We start from the raw sequence: 13446 nt of genomic DNA, 5'->3' as shown, positions 1-13446 counted from the left end.
AACCACCACCTACCATCGCCTACCACAACCGCCAACCACCACCTACCATCACCTAGCCTGGCCTACTACCACCGCCTACCACCACCGCCTACCACCGAACAAGCGTATACTATCATGCTGGCCTACACACGGCGTGAAAGAAGTTCAACATGCTCACATACACACGTAATGTAATGCAACGTGTACATTAAAGCAACCTACAGGGACTCCTCTACTCACGAACATTCGACTCACGAACTTTCAGAGATACGAACAAACCTGGTCCGTATGTCCAGTTGCCTGTTCAGACTGAGAGTCGTAAGTTCAACCGTCGTGCAATAGATGGCGGTGGTGGCATCTACATCTACAGAACGTGAAGAACCAGTGGCATCTACATCTGCAGAACGTGAAGAACCAGTGGCATCTGCAGAACGTGAAGAACCAGTGGCATCTGCATCTGTAGAACGTGAAGAACCAGTGGCATCTGCAGAACGTGAAGAACCAGTGGCATCTACATCTGCAGAACGTGAAGAACCAGTAGCATCTACATCTGCAGAACGTGAAGAACCAGTGGCATCTGCATCTGTAGAACGTGAAGAACCAGTGGCATCTGCAGAACGTGAAGAACCAGTGGCATCTGCATCTGTAGAACGTGAAGAACCAGTGGCATCTACATCTGCAGAACGTGAAGAACCAGTGGCATCTACATCTGCAGAACGTGAAGAATCAGTGGCATCTACATCTGCAGAACGTGAAGAATCAGTGGCATCTACATCTGCAGAACGTGAAGAATCAGTGGCATCTACATCTGCAGAACGTGAAGAACCAGTGGCATCTACATCTGCAGAACGTGAAGAACCAATGGCATCTACATCTGCAGAACGTGAAGAATCAGTGGCATCTACATCTGCAGAACGTGAAGAACCAGTGGCATCTACATCTGCAGAACGTGAAGAACCAGTGGCATCTACATCTACAGAACGTGAAGAACCAGTGGCATCTACATCTGCAAAACCTAAAGAACCAGTGGCATCTACATCTACAGAACGTGAAGAACCAGTGGCATCTACATCTGCAGAACGTGAAGAACCAATGGCATCTACATCTGGAGAACGTGAAGAATCAGTGGCATCTACATCTGCAGAACGTGAAGAATCAGTGGCATCTACATCTGCAGAACGTTAAGAACCAATGGCATCTACATCTGCAGAACGTGAAGAACCAATGACATCTACATCTATAGAACGTGAAGAACCAGTGGCATCTACATCTGCAGAACATGAAGAACCAGTGGCATCTATATCTGCAGAACATGAAGAACCAGTGGCATTTACATTTGCAGAACATGAAGAACCAATGTCATCTACATCTGCAGAACGTGAAGAATCAGTGGCATCTACATCTGCAGAACATGAACCAGTGGCATCTACATCTGCAGAACGTGAATAACCAGTGGCATTTACATCTGCAGAACGTGAAGAACCAGTGGCATCTACAACTGCAGAACATGAAGAACCCAGTGGCATCTACATCTGCAGAACATGAAGAACCAATGGCATCTACATCTGCACAACGTGAAGAACCAGTGGCATCTGCAGAACATGAGGAATCCAATGGCATCTACATCTGCGGGAGATGATGCGACTTTTAAAGCCATTCCCCATGTCTGGTGTACACGCCGTAGAACGCGTTTGGAATCGGCAACAGTAAAGTCGGACTTGCGAACACATCGATTTACCAACAGACACATCTGGAAGCCAACTCGTTCGTAAGTAGAGTCCCTGTATGTCCACTTCGTTCGTCGGCGTGAATTCGCTTTCCCGATTCACTCTTAGAATGATGATGATGATTATTATTATTCATCATCAAGCAGCCTGAAATTGAGCCCAAGACCGAATGGGCCCTTTTTTCGTGGTTCTGCCAATCTGCCTGATGCGATGCCGCTTGTTCACCACCGCACCCAGCCGCTCCGGTAGGGACGCGTGCCACTCCCTGGCTTTTTAAACAAATAACAGACTATAATGGTAGGTTTTTACCCTTTTTAACGGGTACAAAACTGACACCTTTATTCAAGGCATCATGTTTGCAATGACCACAACACAAGTAGTCAATAAAGCAAACAAAAAGAAGCAACTCTGATAAGGATAATAATATGCACTGTCCTTGAAGTTGATTGGCCCACACCCGAGACGGCTTTCTTTAGAGCCTAGTCCCCATTGGTGTAGGGCCAGATGACACCAGAAGGCGTACCATCTGGCCCTACACCAATGGGGACTAGGCTCTAAAGAAAGCCGTCTCGGGTGTGGGCCAATCAACTTCAAGGACAGTGCATATTATTATCCTTATCAGAGTTGCTTCTTTTTGTTTGCTTTATTGACTACTTGTGTTGTGGTCATTGCAAACATGATGCCTTGAATAAAGGTGTCAGTTTTGTACCCGTTAAAAAGGGTAAAAACCTACCATTATATTTTGCCACTGGTAAAAGAGATCTCATAGTGTAAATAACAGACTCATCTTCTTGGTTCGTTCGGTAAAGTCACGTAGAAGGGAAATAATAAAATAATAAAAATTTAACTATCAAAAATTCCCACGACGTTTCGATTGCAACACAAGCAATCGTCATCAGGTGTGCAAACCACGGCAAGAAAATTTGAAAAAAGTGGCGGTTTAATTTGTATTATTTTATTATTTCCCTTCTACGTGACGTTACCGATAGAACCAACAATATGAATCCCTGCAGTCACGAAAGCTTTAAATCGAAAAATAACAGACTGTTGGGGCAAGTGCTGTTAGCGAGCACCTATGAAGGCCGGCACTGTGGCACACGAAAGGGTTGGGTGGCCAGCACCACCACGCCCGGTCGCCTTTGTCTCCCCAGTGGGCGATGTTTACGACACCGCACTCATTTGAGGCTGAGTCGACCTAGGGGAGGGGGGGGGGGATGCCCAGGACCGGCTCAGATAATCGTCGGCGGTGTTGGCCGCGAGCGGGAATCGAACTCGGGTCTTAGCCGGGTTCGTAGCGCAGCGTGGCGCTAACCGCCACCACCACCGCTCACCACACACATCCGCGCGCTCGCTCGGCAACGTGTTTTTTTGGGGGGTTTTCGACAACCGACTCTGCGGTCAGCCACGCGAGCCCCGTCGCTGCCATCGTGTCGCGGATCGAACTTCTTCCGCGGCCAAACCCGTGCCAGTCGCGATGTTGTGCGCGAGAGAAACGTGTCCAGGACCCCCCCCCACTCACTCACCCACCCACTCTCCCACTCTCCCACACACTCATCCACCCACTCACCCACCCACTCACCCACCTACCATCCCACTCACCCACCCACCCACTCACTCATCCACCCACCCACCCACCCACTCACCCACTCACTCACCCACCCACACACACACCCACTCACCCACTCACCCACCCACACACCCACCCACTCACCCACCCACCCACTCGCTCACACACCCCCCTCCCCCCCCTCCCACCCACTCACCCACACACCCACCCACTCACCCAACCACCCACACACCACGTTCGCTAGACGACGTCGAGCTCGGCGGAACGAGGCGGACGCGACCCGGAGCGGCGCGGCAGATGATGAATTTGTGTTTGTTGAAATGCCGGGCTCATGAATGAGAACGTTGATGAATATGTGACGCGTCGCAAACGTCTGACCACCTCTCCCCCCTCTACTCCAAACCCTCTTTCCTTTCCCCGCGCACTACCGCTATGAGGTCATCGTGGGATATTGGAGTAATTGAATTAAGGCCGTGTTCATTAGCGAGCGAGCGAGCGACAAAATACAAAAAAAATTGCGAAGAACGGCCGCACAGGTTCCGGCAGGCTGTTGGGGCAATTGAACCGCATTGCGGTACCCCGGGGTTCCATAGGACCACGGCTCTCGCACGATGTCCGTGATGCAGTCGGTTTTAGTCTGTGTTGATGGTCGGCGATGCGGCAATCGACTCATCTCGACGAGACGTACACGATGCAGCACCGCCACGGTGCGTACCGCGAGCGTTCAGGGTCTCGGCGCAATCGTCCTCGCTGCGTATCGACATCACGGAGTGTGGCACTGATGTCGGATTATAGTAGTAGGTTTTTACCCGTTTAAACTGGTACAAAACTGACACCTTTATTCAAGGCATCATGTTTGCAATGACCGCAACACAAGTAGTCAAAAAAGCAAGCGAAAAGAAGCAACTCTGATAATGATAATCATATGCACTGTCATTATCAGAGTTGATAATCATATGCACTGTCATTATCAGAGTTGCTTCTTTTCGTTTGCTTTTTTGACTACTTGTGTTGCGGTTATTGCAATCCATGATGCCTTGAATAACGGTGTCAGTTTTGTACCAGTTTAAAAGGGTAAAAAACTACCACTATATTTTGCCACTGGTAAAAGAGATCTCATAGTGATGTCTGATTGATTGGTACCCCAGTCGCGGAGTTAAGTAACACTTCTGGGAAACAATATTGTCCCAGAAATAAAATCATTAATTGCCGCGGCCAGTTTGTATTATTTGGTTACCCCGGGGTACCGCCATAAGGAATCATTTGCTGTTGTGTGCGCATGTGTGTTGGACTTCTTTCGCGCCGTACCTAGCCAGGATGTGCGAGGGAAGGACAACAAACTAAACACAACCAAGAAGCAGTTCTTAAAGACATGAGTTTGTCGATGTGAGATGAAGTCAGAGTCCGTTGCTCCCACGTTGGCTTCCGAATATCTGAAGGAAAAGAGCGTTCCAGACGGCCGCAGATGCTGGTGGTGATAGTGGTGGTGAGCGGTGGTGCAGCGGTTAGCGCTACGCTGCGCTCTGAACAAAGCTATGACCCGGGTTCGATTCCCGCTCACGGCCAACACCCAGTGACGATTATCTGAACCGGGTCCTGGGCCTCCCCTAGGTCGACTCAGCCTCAAATGAGTACCTGGTGCGGTGTGTAGTACACATCGCCACTAGGGAGACAAAGGCGGCCGGGCGTCGTGCTGGCCACCCACCCCCTCGTGTGCCACAGTGCCGGCCTTCATAGGTGCTGCTACTCGCTAACAGCACTTGCCCCGACAGTCTGTTAAGGCTACACGGGGGATCTTTGTATTTTCGTCGCAAAGCCGGCACAACATTCCTACGAAACAGTTGGGCGGGGTGGGTCAACCCCACGCCTCGGTCCGCCTTTGTCTTCCCCGGTTTGCCGACGTGTTTGCCACACACCACCGCACCGGGTACAAGTGCTATTATTTTTATTATTATTTTTAAGGCCGAGTCGACCTAGGGGGAGGCCCAGGCAGGACCGGCTCAGATGTACAGTCGTGACGTGGAGCAGGGAGGGATAAGCCAACTCGGGCTCGAGATTTGAGTTGGAGGGGGGTAGGTGGGCAGGTGATGAGATTTGAGTTGGAGGGGGGTAGGTGGGCAGGTTGACGAGAGTGGAGCTGGGGCGTGGTGGGTGATGATGACATTATTATTATTGTTTTTCAACATGAACCGTGCCCCCCCCCCCCCCTGTATCTGTATCTCCCCGTCGTGTGCGTGTGTGCCCCCCCCTCCCCCCTTTGTGCGTGCGCGCATCCTCGCAGCGTAAAACGACAGCATTGTAATTTTGCGTTTGCCTACGCGAAACACTGTAATAAATAAATCAATATAAACAATGTTTCCAGCTGTGTTCAATGCACCGCACACATTTTATATATGTGTGGCGTGTGACGGTGTGTGTGGCGTGTGACGGTGTGTGTGGCGTGTGACGGTGTGTGTGGCGTGTGACGGTGTGTGTGGCGTGTGACGGTGTGTGTGGCGTGTGACGGTGTGTGGCGTGTGAAGGTGTGTGTGGCGTGTGACGGTGTGTGTGGCGTGTGACGGTGTGTGTGGCGTGTGACGGTGTGTGTGGCGTGTGACGGTGCGTGTGGCGTGTGGGGAACGGTGGTGCAGCGGTTAGCACGCTACGGAACCCGGCGACCCGAGTCCTCACCGGGTTTGAGAGCGGCGCGGTTGGAGCTTGATGGATGGGGGGGGGAGGCAGAGCCGTTGTTGCCCCTGGGTGGGCTACGAGACAATCGAGACGACCGCCCCGGGCCCCGAACTTTGGGGGGCGGGGCACCCCTCCCCCTCACCGCCGTCGCCCCCGCGACGGTTTGGGCTGTGTAAACTGGGTCATGGCAGAACACGGGGGCCTCAGTGAGGGATTCTCGTAGTAGCACAAGTAGCTACATGTGAAGATAAGTATGTAGTAGCTACCTACAGTGAGGGAAAAAAAGTATTTGATCCCCTGCTGATTTTGTACGTTTGCCCACTGACGAAGAAATGATCAGTCTATAATTTTAATGGTAGGTTTATTTGAAGAGTGAGAGACAGAATACCAACAAAAAAATCCAGAAAAACGCATGTCAAAAATGTTATAAATTGATTTGCATTTTAATGAGGGAAATAAGTATTTGACCCCCTCTCAATCAGAAAGAATTCTGGCTCCCAGGTGTATTTTATACAGGTGAAGTATTGGAAAATGACGGCAGGAAACTCCTTGACGGGAACACACTTCTTTTATTAAATCTTGACTTGTAACAATACAACGCGTGGCCTCTCTTCTTCACACTGCACTTCTCTTGACTCAGGATTCTGTGCTGCCGGCTCTCTGTGCCTCGTGTAGACTCCGCGCCTCGGCTACACTCCTCTCTCGCCTCGTGTAGACTCTGCGCCTCTGCTACACTCTCCACTCGCCTCGTGTAGACTTTGCACCGCTCTCGCTGGCTACACCGTATGCATACTCGGCTCGTGCAGACCTTCCTCTCTCGCTGGCTACACCGTATGCATACTCGGCTCGTGCAGACCGTTCTCTCTCGCTGGCTACACACTACACATTACTCAGCTCGTGTAGACCGTTCTATCTCGCTGGCTACACACTACACATTACTCAGCTCGTGTAGACCGTTCTATCTCGCTGGCTACACACTATACATTACTCAGCTCGTGTAGACCGTTCTATCTCGCTGGCTACACACTATACATTACTCAGCTCGTGTAGACCGTTCTATCTCGCTGGCTACACACTATACATCACTCAGCTCGTGTAGACCGTTCTATCTCGCTGGCTACACACTATACATTACTCAGCTCGTGTAGACCGTTCTATCTCGCTGGCTACACACTATACATCACTCAGCTTCTACTCTCCCTTACTCTCCTCTCCGGGCTCTATCTCTGCACCTTCCTCTTCATTCTTAGATGGTTCCACTTCTGCCCCCTGCTCCTCTGTGCATCGCCTTATATACCCCTTCTTCCCGGGAGACGGAGCGGATGCGGACCTCAACGTCGGCACCGCTCCTCAGTTACCCAATCCCCACGCTCTATCCCCACGATCCGGTTCCGCTCAGCGCGTGTTTCCACTCCCCAACCAATCACACCGCGCTGCTACCCGATCACTCCCTCTGGGCGCGTCACCGGCACACAGCCAATCAGCAGCACTACCCCCACCCGCGCACTGACGCCTGCTCCTCCCCGTCAGCGCGCGTCACCGCACACACACCCGTACATACGCGCTGGCACACGACATATACACCCAGCGCGTATCACCACTACATCACCCCCTCCCACATAGCTCGCAGCCGGCCCGGCTGCTAACAACAACCAACCGCGACGATAAAACGACAATCAACAAAAAAAAACCCCGTAACCCCCCGAGTGTGCCCCGTAACACAACACAACAACAACAACAACAAGAATAACTATGTACAGATTGACAATGAACCCGAAAAGTCAACAATAACACGATACGAGCAAATTCGAAACGAACGCGCCCCACGACCCTGCGACTACACGCAGTGACGAGGCGCTCCAACTGCCCCGACTCCTCACGAGGCAGGTCATGCAAAGTAGCACGACCTGGCGCGAGTCCGTCTGGCTGGTCCATCGTATGGGGCGGGACACTGACGACCGTCCGGCGGTTCCGGCTGCTCCAGACGGCGCGGAACGGGCCTGAAAGGGCCGGCCCCGCCGCGGAGATCCGGCCGCCGGTGATCGGCAGCTGTCAGTTCCGAGACACCTGGGAGCAGATCAGGCGAAAATACGTGTGGATCAGGCAGAGACATTTCCCCCTCTGGGTCGCCGGTCACGTCACACGCCCGGCCATCACGACACAAGGGGAGGCCATATGGAGGCGAGAACGGTTTCAGTCGGGAGGGGTGAACGTACCACCGGCGCTTTCCCCACTTTATCTGAACGCACTGGGGCCGTGCAACGCGCACGACCTCCACGGGTCCCCTCCACGGTCTCAACAATTTAGGCGACGTAGCCAAGGGCGCCTGAGGGCAATGCAGCCAGGCCCTGTCACCTGGTTTCCATTCGTGCATGGACACCTTCCGTGCCCGCAACCGTTCATTAGCAATTTGGCGAGCCCGCGAATTAAGCCGCGCGGCCTCCCTCGCCTCTGTCAGCTTGTGAATATTAAACTTAATATGTTCTGCCAAATTAGAATTAGTTCGTGGAGCGGACAGGCCAAGTTGCGTTTCTATTGGCGGGTCAGCTTCCCGACCGTACATCAGATAGAATGGGGAAAACCCCGTAGCTGCATGGGGGGCCATTCTATACGCAGCAAGGACTCCCGGGACCTGCAGGTCCCAATCTACATGTGCCTCGCACACCTGCTGGCACAGCATGGAAGTCAAGGTTTTGTGGAGTCTCTCCACCATCCCGTCAGTCTGCGGGTGGTACGGGGAGGTACGCACCTTCTTGGTACCCAACAGATCGCACACCTCTTGCAACAATTTACTCGAAAATTTTTTACCTTGGTCGGTCAGCAGGCGTTCGGGAGCCCCTTTGTCCAGGACATAGCCCTGGACGAAGGCATCCGTCACAGCCGCTGCCGACTGGTTAGCGAGAGGCCACGCCATAGGCCATCGGGTAAAGTATTCGACCCCCACTAACAAATATTTATTCCCTCTCGGCGTGACTGGGAAGGGCCCCAAAATATCGAGTGCAACGAGCTCGTTGGTACGCGAGACCTGAATAGATTGCAGCGGTGGATTAGCTGCCACGGCCGGTGGTTTACGCCTGGCGCACTCAACGCACCCCTTCAGAATATGCACCACATCACTTCCCATTCCCGGCCAGTAATAGTCACGCTGAAGCAGGGCAAGCGTCTTGTTAACTCCCAAGTGCAAGAGGCGTTCGTGTGCCGCCAAGACAACCCTCCCCCTCACAGCGGAAGGCACCACGAGTGCGTTCCGCCGGGACAAACTGTCCCATTTCAATAACACGCCCCGCTCAAGTACATAGGAGCCGGTACGCTCCTGGTCCCCCTCGGGACCCCCAACCTTGCGGCGCAATGCTAGCAGCGAGCTGTCCGCCATCTGGAGGCGGCCCCATTCGCTGAGCGACAGCGAGAGCAGCGAGTCCCGACCCTGAGAGGCAGTGGAATCATCCCCGATCGGTGCGCCCGCTGTCGCAGCCAGTGCCCCCATCTCCCCCGCAAGCGTCGGTTTACAGCGCGCCGATCCCGACAAACACGCGCATTCATCACAAGGCAACAACCGCGACAAGCAATCGGCATTCGTGTGTCGCAACCCCTTACGGTACGTAGTCGTAAACTGATAGTCCTGGAGGACTTCCAACCAACGCGACAACTGGCCCGAGGGCTGGGCGACCCTCAATGAATACTGTAGCGCCGCGTGGTCCGTTCGGACTGTAAAGTGACGACCATAAAGATATGGCCTAAACTGTTGCACAAAAAAAACAATGGCAAGCAGCTCGCGACGGGTGACACAGTAGCGCTGCTCCGCCGGAGACAACACCCTACTACCGTAGGCGACAACTCTTTCGACACCCCCAACGACTTGGGATAGCACCCCCCCAATGCCCGTGTTGCTAGCATCCGTGTCCAGCAAAAAGGGACTGGCAAAATCGGGATAACACAAGGGTGGGGCACCCACCAAGGCGTCCCGGAGGGAGCGAAACGCGGCCTCCTCCTCTGGTCCCCATTTGAACTTCACTCCCTTCGCCGTTAGAGCGTGCAAGGGTTTTGCAATAGTGGCGAAGTGCTCAACGAACCGCCGATAATAAGAAGCAAACCCGATGAAACTACGCACGTCGGAAACGGACGTAGGTGTCGGCCACGAACCGACACAATCCGTTTTCGCGGGATCGGTGGAGATCCCCGAAGAATCGACAATGTGACCCAAGTATCTAACGGACCTACGAAGGAGGTGACATTTGGCCGGTTTAAATTTCAACTTAGCCGATCGCATTCGCAAGAACACCCCTCTCAATCGCCGGAGGTGTTCCTCAAACGTTTTACTGAAAACAATGACATCGTCCATATAAATCAAGCATGTATCCCACTGCAAGCCCGACAAAACCAGCTCCATAAGTCGCTGAAACGTCGCTGGAGAGGAGTGAAGTCCCATGGGTAACCGGTTAAACTGGAACAGCCCCCCTGGAGTCCGAAATGCTGTCTTAGGTTTCGACTCTTCGTCGAGCGGCAACTGCCAAAACCCCGATAACAAATCAAGAGTCGAAAAATAACGCGCACCAGACAATGCATCGAGGGACTCATCCATCCTGGGGAGCGGATACGCGTCAGCCACAGAGATCTTATTCAGGCGACGGAAATCAACGCAGAATCGCAGGGACCCGTCCTGCTTCTTAACCAGCACAATAGGCGCTCCCCACGGGCTAGAGGAGGGCGAAATAATATCGGCTTCTAGCATATCGTTAACAGCCGACTGAACATGTTCCTTCTCCACGGGACTCAGTCGGAAGGGATTTAGCCTGACCGGCGCCGCATCGCCCGTTTCAATGTGATGGTGCAACAAATCCGTGCACCCAATGTCATACTTATGTTTACTGAATACATCAGAGAATTCAATGAGCAACTCGCGCAGCGCACCCAACTGCGCCGCCGACAAATCGTCCGAGGCGGCACATAACGAATGGACCCACTCAAGGTCTTCCCTTGGCTCAACGTTCCGCGCGGGGCTCGAGCCCACCTGCGCAACCAACCCATCATCCCCAGGAACCTGCGCCGCGTGAGCCAGCACGGTGCCCTGCGGGATGACAGCTGGTCGCGACCCCGCGTTCAAAACCATCACAAACGGATCCCTGTCAGCCCGCACCAAAGTGTGAGCCACCGATAAATCAAGACCCCCGACAGCCTTGTTAGAAGGACCCAAAAGCATACTCTGTCCCGAAGCCTCCCTCACCCATGGTTTTCGCAACCGGAGGGGAATCAACATCTGTGAACCCGGGGGCACTTGCACTGTCTGCGTCGCCACCGCTTGTATCGTAGCGCACGCCGTCCGAATGTCAGTAGGGCCCGTCAAAAATGAAATCCGGCGACCCGATGGCAGTTCAATGCATCGTTGATCGATAAGAATTTTAATGGGCATTTTAGCCAAAAAGTCAGTGCCCAAAAGACACGGAACTGCCAAAGAAGACGAAACGAAAACGGGTCCCGATAATTTGATATCTCCAATGCAAATGGACGCCCTAACCTGACCGATAATGCCCAACGATCCCCCATTAGCGGCGTAAAATGGCACATCAACTGGAAGCAGCGGACGACATTGGACTGGAAGAATATTATAAATGAGGTCCGATATAATAGTTGCCGATGCCCCCGTGTCCACTAACACCCTAATCTCAACCCCATCAATAGATCCCGTAACAACGGACGAACCCGCCGAAGCAGCCACAATTCTATGCCCCAATTCCGCCCATTCAATGTCTCCCTGGTCCCGGCCGAACCCCCCTCGCCGAACCGAATCCCCGAACCTTAACCGGCCCTCCTCCGCCGCAACGCGGCGTCCCATGTGTGCCGAATAAACAGGCCGAGCGTGTGAGGTGCCGCGACTTGCCGGGGATTGTAGAGATGACTTGGGCTCTCGGTCGTCGTGCAGCCGAGCTCCCATGGCGCGCTGCCGCGGAGCGCGGCACCCGGACGCCACGTGGCCCCGGAGGCCGCAGTTATAGCACGTGACGAGGGTCGGAGTAGATCTTGGTTGCTCCGACTTTCGGCCCGATCGCAGAGGCGACCGGGCCCCCGGCCTCCAGTCCCCTGGTCGTCCCGTGGCGAACGCCTCCTCTCGTGGGCTGACGACTTGGGGTTCGGCGACCACCAACCCCGGGGCTGCGACGACAGCAGCGTTGCAACCAACGCCTTGCTTCCGTTGTAGGGCCTCGTGCGCTTGAATACTTGTGGCGACTCTCAAAGAAGAAATATCAATGTCGTCAGCTGTGTTGATAGGGACCCCCAGGTCCTGCGCCAACTTGAGCAGCTGCTCCAAAACCATCGTGTCTTGGCCCTCCTCGTCCATCCGAGGGAACGCAGCATCAGCAAGAGCCAGCAACGCCGTGCGATAGGCCAGCGCGGTCTCCGTGGCCGTTTTCCGTCTTGCGTAGAACTGATGGCGGCATGTAGAGGGAGGCCCGTAGACCCTGGCCAACAAACCCAGCGCATCCTTCAGCGTGGAGCGGTCCGACTTCCGTGCAGCCCTGAAGGCCGCGAGCGCATCGTCGTCCAGCATGGCGGGCAATGCCCGCAGCGCTGTAGCATCGGACCACGCTGACATCTCTTGATGCGCCAAAAACCTTCGCTGAAATTGGCCCCAGTCTCCGCCTTCCGCCTTGAAGGCTGACAATGTGGGCAGGCGCTGCTGAAAAATGAAGTCATCCGCCTCGTGGTTCCTCTCCGCCTGTCCGTCGGTGTCTAAGATGGCGGCTCCAGCAGCAGACGTAAGATGGCGGACCCCCTCGCGCGCTGATGACGTCGATGCGCGCGCTTGGGAACCCACCACCACGTGGCGCTCGCCGTTCCCGCCAAAGGTAGGCCCAGGCGCAATGGCGGGAATCCCCCATTCGTTTTGGCGGGAATCTGCGGGGCGACCTTGTAAAATGTCCCCCACCGTCCCCGCTCCTCCCGACGAGCTGATCTCCGCCAAGATGGACGCGGCGGCGAGCAGCAGCTCCGCCAGTCGGGAGTGCGCCTCACGAAGCCCGGCGTCTGTCCCCGGTCGCTCGGCCGGCGCCGTCGACGGACCCTGCAGCGTGGGCAAGTCCTCTTCCTCACCCCCCGCCACCAGCGGCTCCGAGTCGTCCAGGTCTTCCTCGCGGTCAATCCCGTGGGTCCTACGGGTCTTCCTCGTCTCCATACTTGGAAGCCCGTTTCACTTCTGACGCCAGATGAAGTATTGGAAAATGACGGCAGGAAACTCCTTGACGGGAACACACTTCTTTTATTAAATCTTGACTTGTAACAATACAACGCGTGGCCTCTCTTCTTCACACTGCACTTCTCTTGACTCAGGATTCTGTGCTGCCGGCTCTCTGTGCCTCGTGTAGACTCCGCGCCTCGGCTACACTCCTCTCTCGCCTCGTGTAGACTCTGCGCCTCTGCTACACTCTCCACTCGCCTCGTGTAGACTTTGCACCGCTCTCGCTGGCTACACCGTATGCATACTCGGCTCGTGCAGACCTTCCTCTCTCG

The sequence above is a fragment of the Lampetra fluviatilis genome, chromosome 3, assembly GCF_964198595.1.
Source record: "Lampetra fluviatilis chromosome 3, kcLamFluv1.1, whole genome shotgun sequence".
In the NCBI taxonomy this organism is placed as follows: Eukaryota; Metazoa; Chordata; class Hyperoartia; order Petromyzontiformes; family Petromyzontidae; genus Lampetra; species Lampetra fluviatilis.
Note: the sequence above shows the minus strand (reverse complement) of the source record.